The 26,501-nt window shown below is 41.5% G+C and overlaps 1 protein-coding gene across 1 annotated transcript in view; it reads right to left on the minus strand.

The window, feature by feature from the left end:
• The window catches only part of flrt1a (fibronectin leucine rich transmembrane protein 1a), a 42,540-nt gene that overhangs the window by 9,765 nt on the left and 6,274 nt on the right, over positions 1-26,501 (minus strand). The window contains exon 2 of the mRNA XM_052047833.1: positions 2,283-2,521. The gene's annotated coding sequence lies outside the window, so the exon portion shown is untranslated. The remainder of the gene's footprint in view (positions 1-2,282; positions 2,522-26,501) is intronic.

The following is a 26,501-nucleotide window of genomic DNA, read 5'->3' on the forward strand; positions in this document are numbered from 1 at the left end:
CACTACAGCCTTCGTCAGAACTGTCACACTTCCTTGTGGGACGTGCTGAAAAAAAACAGCTGGAAAACCTTCAAAATAAGGTTCCCAACCCGCTCAAAACCGCACCTGCTGTTTTTAGACACGTCATCAATGTAAGAGAATTCTCTCTTAAAAAAAAAAAAACTAAAAAAAGAGAAAAAAAAAGAAAACTAAAATCAAACCTATGAGGTGAAAACCGTATTGCTACAGTCATCTTCCAACATTCAATGATTGTATTTCTTTCTCAGAGCAAGAATATTGCCCTGAGGGCATTTGTTGTGTTCACTTTGGCATGAAAACAGACCCATTGTTTTTTTTGTTGTTTTTTTTTTGCTTCACAGCACAAAGAACACCATGTACTGCGTCAGCACTATGAATACTTGATGAACTCGGAGATCTCCAAAAGCTTATCGTCGAACGACATTCACGACTCTTGCCATCTGGTTGAATGAAAGCGTTCTCTTTACAGCTTGATTACAATCACAATTTTCCTATTGAAAATGTATTTCCTCTTTTCCTCCTCTTTTTGTAAAACAACCAAAAATATTGGCTGAAAATGAGTAACACTCTGATACAATTTAGTTCATAATAATGAGGTAACTTGAAAATATTAACCCTCTCTTGTTGAAATCTCTAATTCGATTCCCATGGTGGTTGTAGCTTGTGTCATATTCATTGACAGTGGCAATATTTTAATCACCATATTTTGCATACCTTACAAAAGGGGAATTACCAAATACACCCACCATAATAAAAATATTCTTACATGAATTCTCACACTGTCCAAAAAATAAAAAATAAAAATCTTAACACTACAGTGATACCTCTACTTACGAACGTCTCTTCATTTGAAATGTTCACGTTATGAAATGCCTCGGCAGGAAAATATTGTCTCGTTCCGAAAGAAATTTCAAGATATGAAAAGGTGATATTACAGTATGGGCTGATCGCTCCGAGTTTCCTGAATGCAACATACTTATAGCTGCTCTGCCATTGGCTATTACCTAACATCTTCCTGGCATCCCATTGGCTAAAAGGGACCTCTGACCATATGTGTCAATGTGTGTAGATAGAGAGAGATGTCGACGCAAAGTTCTCGTCATTCACTCCTTGGGCTACGAGGTATTCCGACAATTTTACGTAAATATTAATCATCCAGAGAAAGTGGTGACCAGTCCGGCGATCGCTCACTATGCTGATGTTTGCCTTGAACATTTTCGAAGGATTGTTAAAAGTTGACAAAAGCAAACGTCCTTGGATCAGTTCTTTCCAAAAAGCCAGGCAAAAACCACTTCTGAGAGAGAACATGAATAAAAGAGGGCAACAAACGATGAAGACCCAGTTAAAAGTTAAATGACCATTTTCTTAGGTTTTTTTTTACATTATGTACAACTCTCGTTTATCGTGCAATAATCTAATCGTAACATATATTTGTTACAGATTTCAATGCATTTTTATGGTTTAGAAAACATCTTTATTTTTTGGGGGCGGGGCTTGGAACGGATTAGGACATTTACATGGAAAATGCGTCTCTACTTACAAAATATTCTAGCTAAGAAATTTCTTCCAGAACCAATTAAGTTCGTAAGTAGAGGTACCATTGCATCTGTATTCAAGGTGCATGCAAGTACTTTGTACAACTAAATGTGGACAGCCAATTTTCATTAAATGGGTTAATAAAATCCCGAATCCCATTTTTAGATTCGCAATAATCTAAGGACATAATAATAATAATAATACATTTTATTTGTGGGCGCCTTTCTAGAAACTCAAGGACACCTTACAACAAGCAGTTAAAATCACGAGTACAATGTTAAAAACAACATCAAATAAGAAAAAATAAATACAACAAAAATAAATAAATAAATAAAATAATGGCTTTATGGTCTGAGTGAATAGGCTTGTCGAAACAGATGTGTTTTGAGGCTGGATTTGAAATGTGTTAGTGAGTCTGAATTACGAAGGTCAGCTGGGAGTGAGTTCCAAAGCTGGGGAGCAGAGCGACTGAAGGCTCTATTTCCCATGGTGACGAGGCGAGCAGGGGGGACAGAGAGGAGGACAGAGGAGGAGGAACGAAGAGAGCGGACAGGCGTAGGAATATGGATGAGGTCAGATAGGTATGGAGGGGCTAGGTTATGAATGGATTTGAATGTGAGGAGCAGGATTTTATATTGAATGCGGTGTAACAAATATTTCAATGTAAAATCTGCTCCAACATTACAAGCTATTCACATAATTTTGAGAGAGAAAAAAAACAGCCATACCTTTCTTTCGGTGCCATTTGCTCTACATTTGCCACCCAGTGCTACTCCCCACAAGCGATTCTTTAAAGTGTGCCAGCTGTGTCTTCTCCAGCTCCTGTTGACACGTCGTCCATAAAGTGTGATACACGAGGTGTTGTTTGGATGTGTGTTGCCACTATCAGCCGCAGAAGCTCTCTGGAGTCTTTTTATTTTCTGTTTTTATGTCAATGAGATGCTGCCGCTGGTGTCAGATGGGCGCTCTGTAGAGAAAGTGATGGCAGATAAAATCACAAGGGGATCACAGTTGACCGTCAATGTAAATCAAGTGTCAAAATGTCACATTCCGGAATTAAACTGTAATGGCATTACTGATCTCTCTGCAGGCCATCGCCTGTCAAGTATGCTATATTGCACATGTCACATACGGCAAAGTAGTTCTTAGGTCTTTATTTTTTGGGGGTGGGTGGGGATTACATGATTTAGTCTTAAACTTTCATTACGCTCTCTTGGAAATAAATCGGTGTTTGCCAAAGCTTTGCGAATGCTTATTGAATTTTCTCGATGTGATTTTTAATACCAATTATAAAGATAAACTGTAGGACCACTTGAAAAGTCATTAGATTTTCCATCAAACGTCATGTTGCTCTCATTTCCGCTTAGTTGATGAAAGCCTCTTCACAAAAGTCCGACCAAAGTGAGTTCAAAGAAACACTTCCGAGTTGGTTACCTTTGCTAAAATGTGACGGTATCACAGTATTCAATCAATATAACCTTCCTCAAAGATTTGGCCTCTGACTGCAAAAACACCTATTATGCAAATCAAGCATCTGCCACTCCTACTCACGGGACTAGGGGTGTATCTGTTACGGTCTACGATATTTGGTGACCGTTTATTTCGGGGTTTTTTGTGTTGTGCGTGTGTGTGTCAGCTCTCCTCTTGCTCTTTGCTGATTGGTCGCCCTTGTTCACAGCTTGGCCGACCAATCAGTGCAGGTGAGAGTGACCCCGTTTAGCAACTCGTTTCAGGTGTGCCGCCACCTGCAAAGATTAACCACTGTTCCTTTCAGTAAAAGGAGGGTGTGTCCTGTGTTGCATTGTCTTCCCTCGTGTGCACCACTGCCTCTCGATTAGTGCAGCCAAATTAGTTCTCCGCCATCGTCGTTATCTATTCGGTTCATTCGTGTGTTCGGGAACTTCGCCATCATTTGAGTCATTTTTCATTTTTATTCGATCTGCACTATGGTAATGGGGATTTGGGAGTGTCCTGTTGTGTTATGTGTGTGCTACTGAACTTTCAACCAATTATCTACGATGCTAAAAGTGTCAGCAGCTTCACCCCCAACATGTAAAAGAACTGTACAGTGTCTGCTCTGTGAAAAATGTAACCCGGAGAAAGACGAGAGCCACATTGAAATGAAGTGAAGCAAGCAAGAAGAAAAGGAGATTTAAAGGAGATTTGTCATGTGGTTGCGCAAAATAAAATCATGTGGATCGAAATGAGAGAATATATATTTCATTGTTTTTTCTTTTTTATTCTGGTGATTATATTGTGTTGTTTTGTAAATTATAAAGTGTATTTGCAAAATGGGTGTACTGTACCTCATTGAAGCTTAGTTCAGTAAGTGTGGGATATACTTAGCTTTTTTCCGAGAGGGCGGAAGCTTTTATTTGCAGCATTTATGCTAAAAGCAGCACACGCGTTTGGGGGAAAACGGCGGGATTTGTTTCGCTGGTTGGTGACCTTGAACAATAAATGGAGCAATCATATTCAGCAGACTGATCAAAAACGAAAGTATCATTGTTACTTGGAGTGAAGTTGACTCCGCAGCAGTTGAAAACATTGTATAAGCCATCTCTCACCACAAGCCCTCTACTTGATGCTGTCACCACATCCACACACACCCAAACTGACCTTTTGCTTCACCACTCTGACTCACAAGCAGGGTTGCGTGTTTCCAATTTTCTTCTCGAAATCTCCCATTGGATTTCTGCCAAACGCCTCCCGATTGACCTTGACACTAACCTGCTGTTCTCCTCCCAGAAATCCTACCATTAACAAGAGCCGTCAATCAACATGGCATTGGCGCGCTCAATCCCGAGCAGGTCGCTCGAGCTGAAATTGCAGATGCGCCGTGTAGGAAAATGCGCTGACTCAGACGGACTCTTTGTCTGCCACCTGGGGTTGCCTAAATGAATTTGATAGTTGGAAAAAAATAACTTGGTCTTTGTCGACGGCTACAGAATCAACCACCCGAAGGTCTCATGAAGAGGTTTTTGAATTTCATGTCATATATATTTTAAGGCGTTTTTGGCTGAACAACAATCTACTTTACATTCATACTTGTTGGACTGCGTAATCGTTCATTTGTCATCCGTAGGTTCCAGCTGTCCATATTTGCCTCAAAGGAATGTGGGTGTGGCATTCTCATTTGTGGCCACATTTATTTTTACATTGTGGGTCAAGATGATTCTAATTCAGGCTGAATTAAAAGGGAGCAAACGTCATGTGCCTGTATAAGGGACAGACCGTTAGTTTATATCACGTGTGGCTAACCGAAGGCCCACCACGTCATTTTATGTGGCCCGCAAAAGCAAATCACGTGTGTCAAGTTCCATGATCCTTCCTAAAATCTGGACCCAAATCGTTATGGGTAATAAATAACGTTGACATTTACACTCACTTGAACAATTGATCAAACAACAAACAAATAGCTGATTTACTTCAAAACTCATAATCTGTACATTTTTTAAAGTTATCCTACGATGCGTTGATCAAAAAATTATTTGGTTTGACTGTCGTAACAGCCCTCCGAGGGAAGACGTAACCCCAGAGTGGCCCAAGATAAAAAATTAGTTTGACGCTGCTGGTTTATATGGTCGTTTTGCGGTGGCTGAAAATTTTAAGGGTTTTAACAAACGTTAACTTTCACAGGAAATCGTTTTTGTTTTTTTGGGGGGGGGTGTTTGTTTCTATAATCAGTCATTCTTAAGCTATCAGAGCGCTCCAAGTACCACCATAATGAGTATATATATATATATATATTTTAAACAATGACATAGTAGGCATGAGTGTTCATGAAAATAACAATCGCAAGTTACAGTAACATAATTTGCAGTTGGATATTAACACTGCGCCTCAATATAGGAAAATTGTACTAAAAAGTGAAATACAAACGAACTGCACTTGAGCAGGGATTCTTTCGGGTACTACCAGAATGAGCTTGAATTCTACTAGCGATACGTACTTGTATCCCACATTGAGAAGTATTGCTATAATCCATTCCGAACTGTAACTATTTACTGTGTGTTCTGTTTCTATGTCGAAATGTCTGCTGTGAAAAAAAGAAATTGGAAAAACAAAGCTACAGGCGACCGGACACTTTCACAGCAATCGCGACTGTGAAAATGAAAATATCTTTAGCCATTTTATTTGAATAACGGTGACATCTCCTGTGCCGGTGCGATTTACAGGAAGAATAGTAATTACCTATAAAGTCTCAGAGGAACCTCTCTGCGTCTGCATGTTTAAAATTGGTGCCAAAGGAGTGTTGCGAGTAAGGACAGCATGAGGTGTGTTCTCCCGGCTATGAAACGTGACCGCATGGATGCTGCCGCTACACAGCATCTGGGATGCACGGTTAAGTATGCATTGTGCTGCTCAGTCTCGCGGAAAAGACATTTGGTGCTTTAACAGCCACTGGTCACATTCAAGCATCCTTATGTCGCAGTCTACGGTCATACTATAATATATTTATTCGCTATTATGTTTGCTGTTATGCTTGGGCTTGCGATTATTAGCGGTAAGTGGCAACTCTGCATGAAGGGCAGAGTAACAGGGGAACAGATGCTGGTGGTGTTTAACACCCCTATACCCCACCCACTTGGCTCCTGATTCTCCAATTCCAACTTTACATTTAATACAGACTTCAGAGCAATGATTCAATTACGAAAGCATCCGACCGGCCATTTTCATGAGGGTCATTTTAAGAGTCGCAAGTAAGTGGAGACGAGCCCACCTCACTGAGCGACGACACTGGACTGATGGCCAGAGTTCCAATTCCACGTTCCAATTCACCCATATGGGAAATTGGGAGTCTTCTGTTAAACTAACATGCATTTCTGGGATGGGATTTTTGTTGTGTGCTATTTATCTGCTATTAATAACATGGCATCGGTCCCTAGATTTACACGTACAAAAAGACATCGGGACAGTCCTGTAGTTTTCCCGGTGTAGCCTATTTACTGAAAGTGACTGATGGGGGCCCCGCAGTTTTTATTTCTACAGTCCAACCTACAACCTACAATGTACCTCGAGTGATATAATGAATCTGTACAATGGTCGTCCGCTGTCACCATTTACAATAAAATGCTCGCCAACTACTCTGTATAATGCAGTAGGAGCCTTTATAGATGGAAAAACATGAACATGTAATTCAGTATAAACATCCATCCATCCATCCATCCATCCATCTTCTACCACTTATCCGGGGGTTGGGTTGCGGAGTCAGCAGCTTTAGCAGGGAAGCCCAGACTTCCCTCTCCCTAGCTACTTCTTCCAGCTCTCCTCGGGGGATCCCGAGGCGTTCGCAGGCCAGCTGGGTGACATAGTCTCTCCAGCGTGTCCTGGGTCGTCCCTCTGGGTCTCCTGCCGGTGGGACATGCCCAGAACACCTCACCAGGGAGGCGTTCAGGAAGCATCCGAATCAGATGCCCAAGCCACCTCATCTGGCTCCTCTCGATGTGGAGGAGAAGCGGCTCGACTCTGAGCCCCTCCCGGATGACTGAGCTTCTCACTTTATCTCAAAGGGAGAGCCCGGACACCCTGCGGAGAAAACTTATTTCGGCGGCTTGTATCCGGGATCTCGTTCTTTCGGTCACGACCCATTGCTCGTGACCATAGATGAGGGTTGGGATGTAGATCGGCCGGTAAATTGAGAGCTTCGCCCTTTGGCTCAGCTCCTGTACCACGACAGACTGATACAACGTCCGCAGTATAAACATGTCAATTACATATGAAGACATGAAACAAACAACTTTAGCGTTCCTGCTTCATCTCCGAAAAGATTCAGTCAGCTAATATTAGCCGCCATAGGTGCCAACGACGTCTGGTCGACTCCCTTTCGAAAGTGAGAGACAATTTCAGCCTTCATAGACAGCGACATTTCCTTCCGTTTCCCAGACATTGTCACGTTGCGAGGTGGTGGGAAGACCCCAAAAAGCAGGCAGGAGGGAGGAGCAGGATGAACTTGACAAATTGTATTAAAGAAATACAAAGAGAACTAAATCTAAAACAAAAAAAGTCATAACAAAAAGAATCCAAAATATCAAACAAAAACCACGACCGAAACAAACATTACAGGAACCAACAATGACCCGACCCTGAGTGGTCATGCCGGGAGTCCTTTTAAACAACTAATTACATAACGACCAGCAGGTGTGCAGCTGCAGCGGGAGCCCTACAGTGCCACCTGTTGGTCACAAAGAAAATCATGACAGACATGTACTCGGGACTGCGCTGTGCCTCCATGAGTTACGGCATGAAGTACAACAATGAACCGAGTTGGTCAGTCGCATTGCTAAGCAACAGAAGGGAATCCTGTATTGTGCATTTAGTTCATAACCAAGGCAGCGGTGGCAGTTAGCAAAGGCCTTTTCGCAATTTTGTGGGAAGAATCTGCTCGTCACAATGAAGTATACGTTATATAAGGCGTTCCTTGTAAGCAAAATCGGCATGAAAACATAAATGGGGTATGTTGAAAAGAGTTTTGACTGTATTATAATATTATAGCTCTCACTTGTAGCTACTTTGACTTTCTATGAAATCACTCGGGGTGATTGGCTGGTATCCATTCTAAATAAAGTGGATTTCTGATATGACGAGGAGGTTATAAGGACCACTTGCGACTAAATTGAAAATATCAGTCCTCGTCTATTTCGTTGCCTTTTGAATTTCTCTGCGCAAGGCTCAACTTTAATGGCAGCTTTACTTCACGCAAAGAACCACCTATTGCTTGTAAATTATTTACAAGAGCATTTCCAGTGAATGGAAGCAAACACATCAATGAACAGAATGAACTGAAACCTATTCCAAAGTGTCAATGGGTAGGATCAGTTTGAAATGATTTACACCATAAATGCATTTTGGATAATTCCGTACATGTATTTGATTTTGCCGGAGGTCATGAATTATCCCGTTATTATTTCATTAAATAGTTGCACTTGCATCTTCAAGTAAAACCGATGAAAAATAATGCTTTTACAAACAAAATGAGACGTTTTGCAGTTTTTATTATATAGTTAGATAACTATATCATGCTATTAGGTGTTTTTTTTTAATTACTGTTTTGCATGTGTGTATAATGTTCAGTTCTTAAAAGCCAATAATTGTCAGTTCCCAAGCCTCATTTAGGAATTCCTTACAGTACAAAGCCTCTCAACTCAACTCATGTTTATTTATCGAGCGCTTTCACAACAGCTGCATCCATAATAAGGCACTTTACAGACTAAAATACTGCGCATAAACTCCATTGTTGTTGCTCAAAAAAGTGGGTATAATTTTCTCGTTTCTTGCTAAATATTGAGAAGTGTTTCATATTATTGTGAAACAGATAAAATGCCAAGGCTCGTAATGTGTGGTAAAAGTCCCCAGGTGTACGACAGAACGATGCCAATGGGAAGTCCAAAACTGTCACTTGCGCACCCGCCGAGAATCTGGCAAAATAAACACGACTTATTGAATTGTAGTTGCTCCCCTGAAAACTAAAATACATTTAGGAGAAATATTGGCTGGCATGAGTTTGAGGCACGTTGAGGAAAACACTCGCTGGGGTCAGTTGAAAATGGGATTTAATCGTCTTTGAACATCTACGGAGTCGCTGTTTTTTTTTTTTTGTCAGACTCCAACATCTTTGCGGTGTCGTTAATGAGCTAAAGCGTGTTCACTGGCAATGTGATGAAATCAAATATTGTTTGGAGGACATGTTCAAGAGCCGGGATCATCTGTATTTCCTAAATGGCCTGCTCTCCAAACGGAGGATTTTGTTGCACAGGTCTGTTATTACAGCACATCCTCATAAAAGATTCAAACGTTCACGCCTGCTGTAAGTGGTTTGTAGCTCACTGTGATTTTACAGTGATAGATGTGCACAAAGCGAAGCTGGGATGATTTGACACACACACACACACACACACACACACACACACACACACACACCGAGAGTGATCAGACTTTTAATGTGGCAGCACATAATGTCTATTCAGTGACGAAGTGGAAGAGAGCAGTGTAGTCTGCGGTGTCAGAGATGACACATTATGAAGGCAAGAAAAGCACAAAAATGTGATGAATTCATATGAGCAGTTGGCTTGGACATTTCTTTGTCATTGGCCTGAAGTGTTCTCGCGCCTTCTTATTCACCGATTGGCTGTTTGACTTTTTTTTTCTTTCAGCTCCTTCTCAATGACAAGTGAAAGAGCATTCTCTGTTCCTATTTGAACTAAGAAGCACATCTGTCCTCATAAGAAGGCTTTCACATAGTTAATTAAGAGATACGAAGATGCGGTATGCAATGCTAATCCTACTCTTTGTCGTTATTGCAGATTTTTAATTTTATCCAACATCAATCATTGGGACTTGGTTTACCTATATATCGTGGCTCTTTATCGAAGCACACTCCGGCACTCATGACTGTCCAATTTGCTCTGTTTTTGAGCCCTCCCCATCGGTTCGTCCTCCGCTGTGCTCATTCACGAGAGCTTTTTATTTTCATCCTCAATGTTGTTAATTCAGGGCAGACAAGAAGGGAGGAGAAGGCCAAAAAAAAGGGGGGGGGGTATGAATAAAGAAGGCAATAAATGAGCTGGTACAGGGAGATGATAAAATGCAGGAAATAGGGTGCAGCTTTCACCCAAACACAAATATTGGCAGGGACTGAGCCTCAGGAGCTGGCCAGTGAAACTAATGTAAGCATGAAAGGAATATAGAGTGGAGAGTTCTTAGAGAAGCTGTGGAAACGAAGGAGGAAAAACAGATGAGGAAGAAGACAAACGAAACTTTGAAGCAGTACTATGTACGAATGAATATACATGTTTCAAGTTTCAATGCCATTCTTGAATAGTCTCCTGTTACCAGAGCAACCTGGACGGTGATGATGATGATTCTCATTTTCTCAATTTGGGGCTTAGTGACTGAGTGGTGAGCGCATCTGCTGAAGCGTTTCCGACCTGTGGCCTCACTGCATTGAAGAGGACCGACAGCGCAGGGTAACTAATTGTGCGAGTCAAGGGACTCCATTTTCCTGACCAGCTCAAATCTGGCATGGCGCGCAGTCTAAATTTGCGACAGCAGATGAGTACCTAGTACCAGTACCGAGCTATCCCCACCTACAGTCATTAATGTGGCCCCTCCGCAGCTATGTGCCGGCCAGTTGGATGATTTCAAAACTATAATAAAAATTCCACCACTAATCACATACTGCTAGTATTACTACTACTATTCCGACGACGACTACTACTAATAAAAACAACAATAATCCATCCATCCATTCATTCATTCATCCATTTTCTGACCCACTTTTCCTCACAGGGGTCGCATAGCATGCTGGAGCCTTTCCCAGCCGTCTTCGGGCCATAGGTGGGGGACACCCGGAACCAGTTGCCAGCCAATCGCATCACACACATAGACAAATAACCAGTCGCACTCACAATCACACCTAGGGACAATTTAGAGTGTTCCATTAACCTGCCATTGCATGTTTTAGGAATGTGAGAGGAAACCGGAGTACCCGAAGAAAACCCACAGAGGCAAGGGGAGAACATGCAAGCTCCACACAGGAAGGCCGGAGCTGGAATCGAATCATGTACCTCTGCGTGGCGAGGCCGATGTGCCAACCATTCGCCCACCGCGCCACCCTAATCATAATCCATTCAATTAATTTCTTTCTACAATGATTCAGGATGCTCGCTATCGTCATATCCATGAGAGAAATATCATCCATGGAGCACATAATCTTTCGACTCTGAAATTCACCAAAATTGCATAAGGCCAGCAGTCAATCTATTGAGAATGACACAAGCTCTCCACACCGGAGCTCTCAGCCAAATTCCCAAACAGGCAAGGCGAGGATTGGGCCTGCATACCCGCATGTGCCGTATACGATAACAGAGCCCACTGAGTAAATGTGTGAGTTCCGAACTGGAAGTACATCATAAAATCAGTGATAAACCCAACTTCACTCATCAACAACTAAATACGCTGTACCTTGTTCATCTAAAAATACATATAGTACAGAACTTGGGGAAATATTTATTTATTATGATCCTCTTTATTACACACTGTATTTTGTGTTCAAGGAGAGTAATGTTGCGACCACCGTGCATGGCGTGGCAGTGCCCTAGCACCTTCGATCGACGAGCCGCCACCGGTCATACAGTATTAGTGTTAGTAATACAGCTAGTGTTGTGTCAAAGCTAGCAAGGATTCCGACGTTACAGCTCGCAGTCGAGTGTTCTGCTTGTACAAATCTGCTACATTTCTAAAGCTAGAGTACAAGTGTTCATTCACCCATTTTTTTATCCCACATATCCTCATGAGGGTCATGGGTGAGCTGTAGCCTATCCTAGCTTTGGGCGAGAGATGCGCTGCACTGATCGCTAGCCAATCGCAGGGCACATTTAAACGAACAAGAACCATACTCTTCTTCACACTTATGGGCAACTTTGAGCCCATGATTAATTAATATGCATAATGGTGGGAGTGTGGGAAGAAGCTGGCACTCCGCCTCCCCCTAAAAAAAAAAAACAACGAAAAAAAAAAACCTCCCACACAAGTACAACGAGAACATGCAAATTCCACTCCTAGATTTGAATCCCAAACTCTGCACTGTGAGGCAACGTTCAAGCCACCAGTGTGCAATGCTGACGAAATGCAACCACAGTGTTCCTTACTTCCCGTTGCTTTCAGGATTGCAATGCAAATTGTGAAAAAGGGACGTGGAGTTCCTGGAAGAGAAACAAACCGAGCAGGCAAGGCACCGGGCAAGACTAGCCATATTAAAAGTCATCATCTTCCAACATTAATTAAAAGTTAACCACAGATGAATTGCCTTGTGATAAATTGTTTCCCTTTCAATAAAGCTGTGCGCGCGTCCCAGAGGGGATTGAGGCCACTAAATCTGTCATGCGTGTTTTTCATGCCCTCTGCTCTTGACAGTAATGAGCCAGGCTAGTTTGATTGGCTTTTCAGCGGCGAATGAAAAGTAGTTCCTTCTAACCCATGGATTTTCAGGTGCACAAATCTAATATGCTCATCATCGTGGGGCAAAATAATGATTGTTTGAAGACTTTTGCAGATTTTTGGTGATCCCGCTAAATCAGTCTTGTTAATAAAAATATCATTATAGTCATTTCGGGAACAGAGGTTACTACAGTGGACAGCTTGTTTTATGTTGAGAGGGAAGAAATTACATCTGTGCTGTATGCACATTTTTAAGTTGTTTCCAATCCAATCCTCTTATCATGTTATCAGGTTACAGGGTGCATAAAAGGGTTAAACAAATTTACCAAGCACATGACCACTAGTGGCGCAAAATTTACTCACAGACAATAACATTACTTAAACACATATTATCTAGTGAGATCCAAAACATGAGTTTTATGCTGGTGTCATTGTTTCCTGTACTGTCTCGGAGAACTACAAATCGTCGTTCTGAGGAGTGGTTTGTAATATTTAGCTATTTATGTAATATTTCATCACCACTGTAATAAATGTATTTCCTGTAATGATGTCCATGCATCCATTTTCCAATCCGCTTTATCCTCACAGGGGTCGCTGGAGCCTATCTCAGCCGTCTTCGGGCAGTAGGCTGGGGACACCCTGAACCGGTTGCCAGCCAATCGCAGGGCGGCACACAGAGACGAACAACCATCCACGTCTAGTTGAAACACATCATTAACATAATGTACCTTTCTGATAATGTCGATTAAAACTGACCATTGGAATATTTAGAAATAAGTGATACTGCAGCTGTGGTGTCGTGTTCATAATCGAAAACATGTTCACCTCTGCAAATGTGCACGTTTGATGCACTGAGGTTGAATTGGTATGAGACAAATTGAAGAGTCTCCGTCGCGGGCCCTTGGCTGCCGGTGTTTGACAAATTCTGCCCACAAAACCTCCACGAATCATCGGAGCCTGTCAGGGACACGCCCCTCCTCCCCAGAGAAGGAACCGTCATGTTGCTGGTCTTTCAGGCAACCTTCATGTAATGAACACTTACTGAATATATACAATTTCCCTCACATATATGAACTGAAACACGGCTTTACTGCTACGAATGTGTGCAAACCTGCCCACGACGACACTTTCTTAAAGATTTCTGTATTCTACAAACATCTCACAAACACACACATGCACACACTCATCGTAATGCTGTATAAGCGTAATTGATGCAATGACTGGACATAAACAGGCAATTTACGTGCTGGACAGCTCACTGCTCCACCAGCGTACGCATCGCATACATTGTGGACAGTCTGACAATGGAGCAAGGTGGAAAAAAAAGAGACAAGGTCAACATGCCGGGGACAAAGAAAGAGAGGAAATTAAGCAAAGAGGCACAGAGCAAATCCAGAAAAGAAACTAATCTTCGGAATGACTCACTGGACGGCCTCGTTTGATGACAAATTTACAGCCCCACAAGAACACGGCAGATTATATTAGCACTCTCTGGCCATTTGTGGTTATGGCTCCTTCAGAACAAGGCATGTTCTTTCATGTCCTGCATATTCTTGGCACACTCACTCTCACCAGCCACCAATTGTCATGCTTTAACCCGTTAGTTACCTCCAGTGGAGAGTTATCACAAAGCAGCACCTGAACCTGGTACAGAACGCTGACCAGAGAACATTTAACATTACAGTCAAACCTCCGTTTTCAAATATCTCTGTTCTCGACCGAATCGGTTTTCATCCAAAAATTTCAAGCTTTTTATGCCTCGGATTACGACCGAAAATTGGTTCTCAACCAAATTGAGCGCACTTGAATGCGCCACTTGACTCCTCCCGCTTTCCTTACACGAGGAAGTGACGCTTCCTCGGGTAGACGAGGAAGTGACACTTCCTCGTATAGCATTCATTGTGAGCAGACGTGTTCAATAAAGATTTTTTTTTTTAAAGAGCGTGGTTTTGGTTTTCGAACAAATCAGACTTTTCGAAGAGCCTTATGGAACGGATTATGGTCGAAAACTGAGGCATGACCATTTTTTGGGGGGGCCATTTCATGAATTGATTACCAGTTATGAATTCACAACGCATCACTAAACAGGATGTGTACGTGTATGCACGAGCGTGTCTTTATGATGACCTGTAACAGCACTAATTATGAAAACGCTAGCTGTCAAAACGTATGTTTGGCTCGCCGTGTTCTGCACTTGACTGCATTTATCTAATCCCACTTGGTCCCGTTAGCATCTGTTGGGAACAGTCATCCGGCATGAATATTAAAAGCTCACGTCCAGTTTTGTATGCAACAGAGTTAATAATAAACGAGGTCTAATAATTTAATGGATCTGCATGCTGACATATCCCTAGGGCTGCCCTTACAGTCGGTGGAAATAAAGAAAATGCATGAAGCATCGAGTGGCTTGACAAATGGAGAGCAGCAGAAACAAAGACAGGAAGGAGAAACGTTACTTTCCTGTGGCAACGTCCACTGTGGATGGAGAGAGAGAGAGAGAGAAATTAAACAGGTTTCCTCAGATGGCCTCAGATTATCCACAGTCCCCCGAGTCCAATTTTATGATGCCAGCAAAAATCTAATTTGATCAAGGTGACATTCCAAAAAACCTCCGAAAGGTATAATTGCTGTTCTGTATACATATTTTTTTCCCACTACCTTCCTTGCAGTAGGTAAACGTTCAGTCAACTACTCAATAGAGCAAAGACCTCCATGAAGGTTGAACTGTTGACCTTGTGTTTGTTCGACCACACTGTAGCCACTCGCCGAGTCTACAATTAGCAGCATGTACAGGGACAAGAATGCGGGAGGAGATGAAAATGAATGAACATCCATCCATTCATTTTGTATAATTGATTACCCTGTTCGGGGTTGTAGACAGCTGGAGCCCATATCCCGGCTGGCTTTGGATGAAAGGCAGACTAAACCCTGGAGTGGTCACCATTTAATCACAGGGCATATACAGAGATTAACAACTGTTTGCACTCAAGTCAAGTGAGTGGATCACTACACCAAAATCATCATTAAAGTGCCTGAAGAGAGAAAATAAAAACGTCTTTTAAATTTGACACAGCACGGAGAAGAGAGTCGTGAACCACCCTGCCAAATTTGAATGAGAAAAATACAAATCATTGAGTATGTACAATCAAGGTTATGCCTGCACATCCCTACATGCTCGTGCGCCCAAAATACAGCGCATCCGCTTAAAGGCTCAAATGGTTGGAAGATCTCCTTCGGTTGCGGTTTGGAGGATGAATGAATGAATCGCCTTCCGACTCGTCGTGGGGCTCAGTAGCAATGTGGCACCCATTTTCAAACAAATGGTCAAACAACAAAGCGTGTGACGGAAAAGTGGTTAGGACTGCACGACTGTCCGTGTTTTATGTTATGTGTTGTGTTTATTATTTTACTTTATGTTAACTGTTTTGTAAAGCGCTTTGTTACAGCTGCCGCCGTTGTGAAAGCGCTATATAAATCAGCATGTATTGTATTGTATTGTATTGTATTTTCAAAATTTTATGCGGCGCGGCGCTCCGTCGATGAGTTACATGCACTTTAAAAAGAAATTGAATTGGATCCTTTTTAACGTTGCCTTAAAATAATGAGATTCAATGACACACAATTTGAAATATAAGATTGATTTTTTTTTCACTTCATGACAAATCATGCGCGGGACTTGCTATTGCAACATCCATCCATTTTCTGATCCAGTAGGGCAGTAGGCGGGGGACACCCTGAACTGCTTGCCAGCCAATCGCAGGGCACACAAAGACAAACTACCATCCGCGCTCACACTTACACTTAGGGACATTTTTGAGTCTTCCATTAACCTGCCATGCATGGTTTTGGAATGTGGGAGGAAACCGGAGTACCCGGAGAAAACCCATGCAGGCATGGGAAGAACATGCAAATTCCACACAGGAGCTGGAATCAAACTTTTGATTCAAAATTGGAATCAAAAATTATTGCAACATCTAATTGGCTAAACCAAGAGGAGCAATAACCGGACCTTTTTCTTCCCCTTCTCTCTCTGTTTTTTTCCACTTCGTGCTATGGACAATTTTGACATATTTATTAAGTTCTCTAGGGTCACGTCAATAAATTTGCTGCCCTGCCACAAAGAGAAGCAGTAAACTGATCAGGCACAGGATGGGGTATTTGGGTTTTATCAGATTTTTTTTCATCATTCACACTACTATCTTCTCTGGATTTTATTGGATGATCAAGCAATGTTTTTGTTTTGTCTCATTTTATTTTAACATCCAGTAGTTTGACAGCTCAACAAGAATTTTCATGGTAGGTTTTTGTTTGTTTGTTTTAAGTGACCATAATAAGTAAACCAAAGCAGATTAAAACAATACCTCACACCTCTGCGCTTGGTAGAGGTTATCATGTATAATCTTTATCATTTGACATGTTTGCTGCTCTGAGGAAGACATGCTGATCCCTTTGTCTTGACATATACTACGGATGTCCTGAAAAAGTTTTTTTTACATGTCTTGTAAAAGAAGAATGGAAAAAAATCCATTCTTCTTTTACAAGACATGTAAACATATCACCAATATGAACAGTAAAAGTGATTTTTTTTAATGTTGTAATCCGTCTTGAGATTTTTTCATAAGCACTCATATGGTATGTAAATGTATTATATTCATACAAGTGATTATAATAATTTATGGTCCAGTTTTATTTCTTTGCACTGCAGTTTCTGGAAGCTGGCGCGCATGATAGCAGGGTTTGCTCCACCTAAATGGAGCAAGGGCCATAATTATTAATTGCATCTCCAGCAATGACGGTCCAAAATGGCTTCTCTGAAAATGTAGTGCGGTTTCTTCAGGGACTATAATGAACAAAAAATGCTTATTAAAAGGATCAGGATATGTGTAAAAGTATTTGGTCTGTAAATTTGCTGCAGGGATTTCTTTGCTTGTTCTCCATCCACTGATGACGAACTTCACGTCGTACCAACGCCCACTGCAGTGCTTCTACTTCACTGACTGTAGCGCAATACTCCAATAGCCATCTCGTAGTTTGCACCAGTGGAAGTGAGATTATCTCCCTTTATGTCCTTGTATTCTTGATGCAGCTCCGAGCTAACAAGCTTCTCCCAGTTCACCCACACCCCCCCCCCCATCCCCCTCAATATCACAAGAGTTTATTTTCTCTTATTTGTGCACTGGAAGTCTGCCATGGCCTTGTGCCTAATTGTGATTGACCCACTGAAAAAGTACATGGGAGGAATTTTTCAAACGGGGGCGTCGGAAACTCTTGTTCTGTCACCAAAATAAATCTGACAATCGTATTTACTGCAATTTTCTAAAAGGCTCATTAATCACACAGCGCATTGTGATACGCAGACGTACATATTTCATGACTGACATCTGTATATTAAACGGCGTCAACCCTCCGAAATGTTTTCGGTGCGACTGAGCATCGTTTCATTTCACTAAGCGCATGTCTGAAGGAGAGGAAAAGGGGAGAGTGCTGCTCAGGGGGCAAGGGATGGAGATGAGGTGTTGGTGTCGTGTGGGGGAGGAAATGAGTAGCGGCGGTGAGCCCGTCCATCTGGGCTGCTGGTTACAGCTGCCTGACAGGGCATCCATGCTGCAAGACGTGTCGCTGTAATGCGATCTAGTGTGGGTGCTGCAACAGGCTCTTATGGCTGCGATGAGCCGGTCTTGCGACCCAATTTCGGGTTTTAAGCAAAGCAAGGCTGGGCGCATTTTTTTCTTTTTTTTTTTTAAACATTGACTACTTGCAATCTTTTCTTTCTCGCACTCGTCGACAATTACGAGTTGGGAAATGAAGGAACTGTGAGTACTGGGCTGCTGTTCAGTTCTACTAGACTGGGTGTTGGCAATACGCGGCTCCAGAGCCGCATTTGGCTTTTTAGCAACATCTAGTAGCTCCCAGGAGCTTTATAAAAAATGTTTGAAAATGGAAAAAGATTTTGATAGGAGGCTAATATAGCTCAAATAGATATAGATACATGTTGCAGCTCTGAAAAAGGAGAGCTGTGGTGTTGTTTTTTAAATGTACACTTTATTTATGCTTTTAACAGTCTCGACAAACACACACACATTTGTGTGCGACTCCGTGCCTTCTCTCTTCTCGTTCAACTTGAGAGGCGTTCAAAGACAGCCTCCGAAATTGGAAATTCATGATCACTTCACTGACACTAAGAAAAGTGAAAATAATGGACCAAAACAAAAAGTCAAGCGAGGAAATCACAAAATAAATTATATGGGGGAGTTTGTGAACGCGCAACAAAGGAATGAATGACAAACAATTCTGAGACAGTCCAGTCTCCTACATACATACAGCATGTGTTTCCTTCATTGTAATTGAATTGAATACAACTTTATTGTCAAATGTGCTGTATGTATATGTAACAATGTAACAATTGCTTCCCTCTCAGCATAAAACAAGTTTTTAGAAGGCCTTTATTTTTTTGCGGCTCCAAACATTTTTTTTTTTTGGTCCTATATGGCTCTTTCAACATTTTGGGTTGCCGACCCCTGTGCTAGACTGACATCGAAAGGTTGGATGAAGCGCATTGCTGGCCTATTCCAACTCTTCACTGAGTACTCAAGCTCATTTCTTTGTTACAGCTTCTTCCTGCTACACCTCCAGAGTTGTATAGCAACAAAGGACACACATACTATATTTGTTAGATAAACAATTCTGAATCTATTGTTGTCATCCCCTAACAAAAAAATAAATAAATTCCAGTGGTGACTGGATGAGTGCCCTATTAGAGCTAGAAAGATAAGGCTGTACACTCAATGGCTCCTTTTGCTTTCTTCTCACAGAAAACACAGACAAGGTTATCTTCGGTGACTGTATCCCCTTCGCTGAATGATAAGAACAACACAAAAAGTGGAGCTAATCATGCACGCTGAGTAGTTGTTTGCCACGATTTAAAAACTGTTGTTTGTGCCGAGTCTGACCCCCTGTCGAGCTCGTCTTCTTTATACAGTTTAATGCGGCCCTAATCCTGAATACAATAAATCCTGTTTTGTTTTGGCGGTCCAGAGGAACTCACGCTGGGCATCGAAATGACACATTCAGCATCTTAACCCCGAGTCAAGTTTTTAACGTTGAAGATTTTTGGGGCCCCTGATCGTTTTTTGTACCCATCCATCCATAGTTTTGGTTTCAACTTGACTTTTAATGTTGAGTGACGATAAACAGCATCCTCTCAAGTCTTTTGTCAGTTTTTTTTTAACATCATGACCCGACATGGACATGAGAACTGCAGGCAAATGCATTTGGTTCTTTGTCCACTTCGAGTTGGCCACCTAGAGAGATTTTCTGTAAGTTCTTTATCATGTGGCTCACCCCAGCATAGAGATGCCCCAAATATTAAGTTTCATGCTTCTGATCCAGTCACATTTAGAGCATATTGGACTCATGTTGTAGTTCAGCACCTCACTCATGAACAATTTCACTGAGCTTTCTCTGATGGTCTGAATTATTCATTTCAAACATGATTGACTAGCGGATAGAATTACGGGACAGATTGATCGGTGGGCTCGTAAAAAGCAATCCCAATGACCACTGAAATCTAAGTGTGACGTAAATGACTGCAGGGGTGTAACCACTTTAATGCTGCTGTGTGCTGAAGCAGCGCGGTGCAATTTTGCGACAACGCGAACTCGAATGTTATTTTTGTTTTGTGATTTTTTTTTTTCACAAAACAGGAAGAGAACTACTTTCTGCATTGCTCGTCGCCGTAAACACAAGATTGATGACACATTATTTCATAGCAGATGTGCATCAAATTTGATGAAAATAAATAACACGACTTCATAAAGATAACAGAAGTCCACTTTTCATTGTTTGTAAAAGACGGCGTTGCCAAAATCTTTTTTCCTGTGTTGCTGCATGAATGACATCACATCGGGATGACAAGGGCGAACCGGCCAATTTTGGAGACTCGGGTAGTAAACAGAGGCGAGAAACCGGTGGGTCTCACCTGAGACTCATTTCTCCTGCGTTGCTTGATTGAAAGTTGTCGCGGTACTGACAAGGATCGAAAACTGCAGTGATTCCAAGCGTGGTACGCGTACGACAATCATGAGAGACTCACGACCTACGCGTTGGTCCAAATTTCCGAATTTGACCTTGAAGAGCTGTTTATTGTTTTAGGTATGATTTGTATTTTATATACATGCATACAGAAATATCGTGCATCATCTAAAAGGCATGAATAAATCAATGATGTGCCATGTTGTGACTAATGCATGTCGTGCTTGATCTCAGATCTCACGCTTGTAACCCAGAAAGGCTCTTCGGGGAATCAATAGCTGAGGCTCAGCATATGAAATACAAATAATTTGTCTTGGTTTTTTTTTTTCCTTTGCCAGCCTGTCTCTTGATGTGCCTTCAATCTCTGACCCAGAAAGTTACAACGCTCCTCAAAGTTGGAATTTCTACTTTTGAATTCAGAGCAAATCGATGCAGCCGAATGTCTTTTGGTACGAAGAAGTCTCATGTTGCGCAACTGCCAGCTGCATATTATGAAATGTCATAACAAGTATATACTGTATATATATTTGCTATACTCGATTTCAGAATTAATCGCAGCACGGAAACATCATTGTTGAAGTCTGAATATCACGCCTATTGAGGTCATCGGCCATGTTGATGTTTTTTTTTTTCCATCCTCAAAAACACTTTGAGGTCTGAGCTTGGCCTTGCCGTGTTGTTTCTCGCCTGAAGTCAGATCCCTCAGAATGAGCATCAGCAATTCTTTCGAGCCCTGCGCACCCTCGTGAATAGCTTTACTAATCACGCTAAAATGAACAACTCAGTGTCTTGTTCTCTAACGCGATTTCCATTTTCACTGTGGATGGATCAAATATTTAATCGATTAAATAATTCATCAAGCTTTTGGATGAGAAGCTTCTGGTGAATAGTTATTCTTCATTTTAGACACTGGGAACAATTATACATTACTACCTTTTGGTCTGTGCCCCAGTGCGCATATTAATGTCCAGAAAAGTTGCTTAGATGGCTTTGGCGCAAACATTTTCACTTCCAGACTGCGCACCTGCAAGAGATGTCACACCAAAAAAAAAAATCTCCAGGCTTGAAATATCTTAAATTAAAGTTGACTTGTAAAGTGTAACCGCCATTGCAGCTCTTTCATCAGCCACCATCACCACCCTTGCTCCGCACTCCCGCTCTGCAGGGCCTTGTAACAAAGAGTCCGCAAGCTCTTTATTGCAACAAACTCGTGTCCTAACCTAGTACAAAACATGAATATCCTTGGGACCCTTCTACTGTATATGCGACTGAGCGATACAACTATGGCAAAAAAACTCATAATGACTCACTTTCAATAGACCAATGTCATCAATTGTACATTCTCATAAAACAGGAAAGTTTTTGCTGCTTAGAAGAGGAATTCGGCACTGTTGTTACACCGCAGAGGTTTCTCATGAGATGAACACTACCGGACATCGATAAATTCAGCCTCTGTCAAAACAAGACCCGCAGTCAAGACAAAACTGAACTCCCTTCAATTTCCAGTCACTTTTGCTCTGTTCCATATTGTCAGCACGTCATGAAAAATGGAGAATCACAAAAGGCGCTAGTCTTGCCCGACCGTCGTTTAAAAAGCCATTCGCTGTCTTCCAAGACAAAGAAGAAAATATTCACATTCCAAATGCTTTCGGTTTAAAATGAATGAAGCCGAGCACCAGTTATTACATTTTTTTTAACCGATCAGGTCTCTGACTATGAGTTAATGGGTTCATTGTTGCCGCTCAGAGATAAGGAAGTAATAATGGTGTCTCTGTAAGTGTCTTGTATCCCCAATTATCACCAGTCTCAGCAGGCGTCATAGAACAGTTTCACAGTATCCTAGCAAAACGCCGTCACACGTATTAAAAGTCGTCTTGTGCGAGGTACATATTTGCGACGGTGAAGTGTTTCTTTCGCCATGTTTTGCACTGATAACGTTAATTCTAATCAGTGGAAGATCAACATTCATGTATTAGATTTCTATCAATGGAAATATGGGTTGTAAGGCCCTCACAAAATGTGCATTTGTGTGTGTGTGTGTGTGTGTGTGTGTGTGTGTGTGTGTGTGTATGTGTGTGTCTCTGAAGCAAAGCAATCGACACTCGTGTTTTTTCATCAGGGCTTTATCCCATGAGGTTCAAGTCCGCGTGTTGCGTCCTTTTTTTTTTTTTTTCTATTTGTGCCTTTGGGTGGACATGCCCTCCTTCTGCACTGAAGTAATCCTAGATTACACTTCGATATCCAGTGAGTGCATGTCATTCCCGCTTGTTTTTTTTTTTCTCCACTGTGTGTTCCTTTTAATCTCGTGTCCGTTTTCTTTGCAATCACTGACCTCTTCGCTTCCTGTAAATTGTTGTGAAATTCCTCAATCTCGCTTCCACAAAACACTAATAAGATCTCGGATTTTCTCTGGTTGTGTACAGTCGACGTCAATGACAGATCCTGACCCAAATCGCTTTCCGATGTGGGGTGGCAGAGTGGAAAAGAAAGGCTTTATACTCCCGGGGAACACTCGGAGAAGGTGAAAATTATGAAAGCGTAATCACGGCAAACGCTATTCGCCAGTTTGATTTTCACCAAGACTCATCTTGGCATCTGCCATGTGTTATCTAGTGTGAAGCGTGAGAGTTTTTGCACGGGGGGGGGGCAGGCAAACGCTGTTTGTATAATAGAAGGTGCTGTTTGCATATTGCAGGATAATTACAAGAGTCCCCTTTTTACTTTGTGCTATAAACCCTGAAGCACAAGTCTTTAATAGAGGAGATGAGAAAAGGCCGACGTGAGCAAGAAAGCAGTTATAACACCACAGAGGTACTTGTGGCATTTTTCAAAAAGTAATGAATAACAACTTTATGAAATCATGACCAAAAGGGAATGTACGCCAATCCACCACAATAATATGACCATTTGGGCAATTCAGAATACTGAATACAAGCGAAAAGCTCGGCCTTGCAAATTGCCGGAGATGACGTTTAAGGCTATGGAGCGTATATAATGAAGAAAAAACAGAAAAATGAAAGCTTTCTTGTTACATATTTAGAAATATGGCACAAAATTATGATCACTCTCGCAATGCAATCCAATGCAAGTGCGTCATCAAATTCTTGCTTGTTTTTTTTCCTGACAAAAATATATACAGTACATAACTAAATAAATAAATACCACCTCCACTAATTCGAAATATTTAAGAGAGCATATGCCAAGTGGCCACAACATTACAGAAGTTGAAAGATCTTGTGCGAGAAGTATAACTGATTCCGACGACGATGACGCAACATGCCGGTCAACAGTGTCAAAGCGATATTTGTGTGATTTAACAGTATGCCGCTGGTTGTGGTTGTAACGTGCGGCATGGTAGAACTGCACTGCATCATACCGAGAGCTGTTTGCAATGTTTTCGTGAGCAAGTATATCTGGTTGACCACCAAATTAGATACAGCTATCAATTCTACATCACTATTATGAAAAACTTAACAACGAATGCATGTTTGGTTATCAAAATATTAGCTTGTGCAGCTGTTATCATGTATCTAGTCGTGCTGTCATGCGATTAAAAAAAGTGTGATGAATTAATTAGGGTCTGTAATTCATTAATCTAATTAATCTATATTTTAATCTCATCTAAAACTGTAAAAACCCTATTTTCATTTTAAATTTGTTAGATTATTGAGGCAGATCAAAAGATAAAAGAAAAAGCGGCATTATAAAGTATTTTATTGTTGTTCAGCAGACTTGGACAGATGCAGTCCGATCAATTTATTTTCTGCCGTATTTGAGACTAGTCTACCTGCACACTTTAGTTTCGACCACTGTTTTGTTTGTTTTTGTAATTAATGGGATAATCTAGCTAAATTTTTAGTCTAGTGTAGTTTTTGAAATCCATTCTTATCTATGCCTTCCCATTTTTAACCCTTTCAGATTACTACAGCGGTTACTACAGAGGACACCTTATGTTACAGGGTGCATGAAAGGGTTAAAGGTCGATTTCACAGCATCTATCTGCCTTGCACTCATAACATTGACTTTACTGGTTTTACTCTGAACAAACATTTCCCGTCTTTTAGCATATCACAAAATATGTGAGGAACAGCGTGCTCACGTGTTAAAGTAAACCAATCAAGTACATGCGGGGAGGGATTCTCAGCTCCAGCACGCGCGAGGCACTCACGCTCAAGTGTGCATTTTCTCAAGTCACTTGGCAAAAATGTGCACTTGGGTTGGCATGGCCACTGTACCCTACTGGCTGCCAGCTGTCACTCACATAGATGGAAGATAAAGAACAAAAGGGGAGGGGTGGAAGATGAAGAGAGTGGTGAAGATGCGAGGACACGAGCCCCGAGGCGTCCTCTCGCTCTCATGCTTTCTCATTTTCTCTTTGACGATAACAAAAAAAAAAAACATGGCAGCTAGAAGGAGAGAGGTTGACTTCTGAGGGGAGGGCAGGAGGGGTGAATACAATGCTGAAGGAAAAAGGGGAGAATGAGACAAAGTAAAGAGAATAATTTCTCACGTTAATGGAAAATGGGACCACTAAATATGCGGGTCGTAGCATCGTTATTCAAATGCACGTATTGAAATCACTTCACCGTGAGTGTAAGCACACAGTACAATGTGTGTTTCGTGTGTGCTGCTTTGCTTGCAAAGGACAACAGGTTTACCCACAGCCTATTAAAGTATTCATTACATCATGCACCCAACTAATTAGGGTAGACTTTCCCCTCTGTGCAATAAGATGGTCCGCACCCACCCCCGCTCAACTCCCTAAAGGCAAATTTTAGCTGGCTTTAAAACAAACTTGCAATGAATCCTTTCAAATGCTTTTTACAGCATATCAGCAAATATCTGCATTTGCTTAATAAGCAAGACTCAAACGCATTATGCTCATTTGGGCGGCGACGTGATTGCAACACGAAACCAAAGACTAAATAAAACGGCGTAAATTCAACACACCATTTTTTTTTCCAGTGTAGCATCAACCGCTACCTTATCTTGTTAGCTGCCAATGCTATCGCTGATAATATGCTGCATCGCGAATTACAAAGAGAAGCAGGCGACGAAGTCGTTTAATCGCAAAAACATTATTAAGAATAATTCCAATACAAAAACAGCAGTACGACCCACTAGAAATGTTATCATGGTGTAATCAGTGCGTCGTGAATCGTTTAACTCCTACGCACAGCACTGCAGGCCGGGAGAGTGAGGCCACATTTATTGGTGCAAAGGCATTTAACTCATTCAGTTCCAGCCAATTCTGGACCAAGCCTGAAAAGACGTTTAAAAACGTCTTTGGGAGTGAATGAGTTAAAAATAATGTATTGTTAGCGCTAGCATCGGTAAAACCGTCTCTTAGATTTGGGCAGAGATCGTTGGAGGAATATGGGAAAATGACGGGACCTTTGTGGTAAAAATGTACCTCAAAAGTCATATAAAACTAGCTGGTCGAACTATCCTTTCATATAGCTCAACGTAACCTTATCATGCCTGATTTTTGCCAAGACTTCAGCATGTCTCCCACGACTTGAAGTCATTACGATGTCAAAAAATGTACGGCGAAAAAGTTACAAGAAGTCAGCATCATCAAGTGCAGGGTTGAAAGAGCTTGAGTTATTGTCTCGAAAAATAAATCCAACGTGAGGCATATTTTTTCTTTAACCTGAGCTTTCGATGCTCCACTGTAATGATTGTGAGAGGCAAGAGAATGAAACTGTTAAAACGTACACTTAGATTTCGCTACAGGTGCAAATGCGACTAAATACCACATTGTTTTGTTTTTCCGACAATAATAGTATCAGTAATGATAAGGCCAGAGGCGGTTTCTGCGTGACTCACTGGAGTCACACAATGTCAGATAAATTACAGCGGTGTGTGTCAGGATGTTTTAGCACAAAAATGCTCCGTATTTTTTGCTACGAAGACTTTCCATTTAATATGAATCTTTACTTGAGTCTTGATTATCGCACATCTGGGCATGCCAATCG

This window comes from Hippocampus zosterae, chromosome 16 (assembly GCF_025434085.1).
Source record: "Hippocampus zosterae strain Florida chromosome 16, ASM2543408v3, whole genome shotgun sequence".
NCBI classification, from domain to species: Eukaryota; Metazoa; Chordata; class Actinopteri; order Syngnathiformes; family Syngnathidae; genus Hippocampus; species Hippocampus zosterae.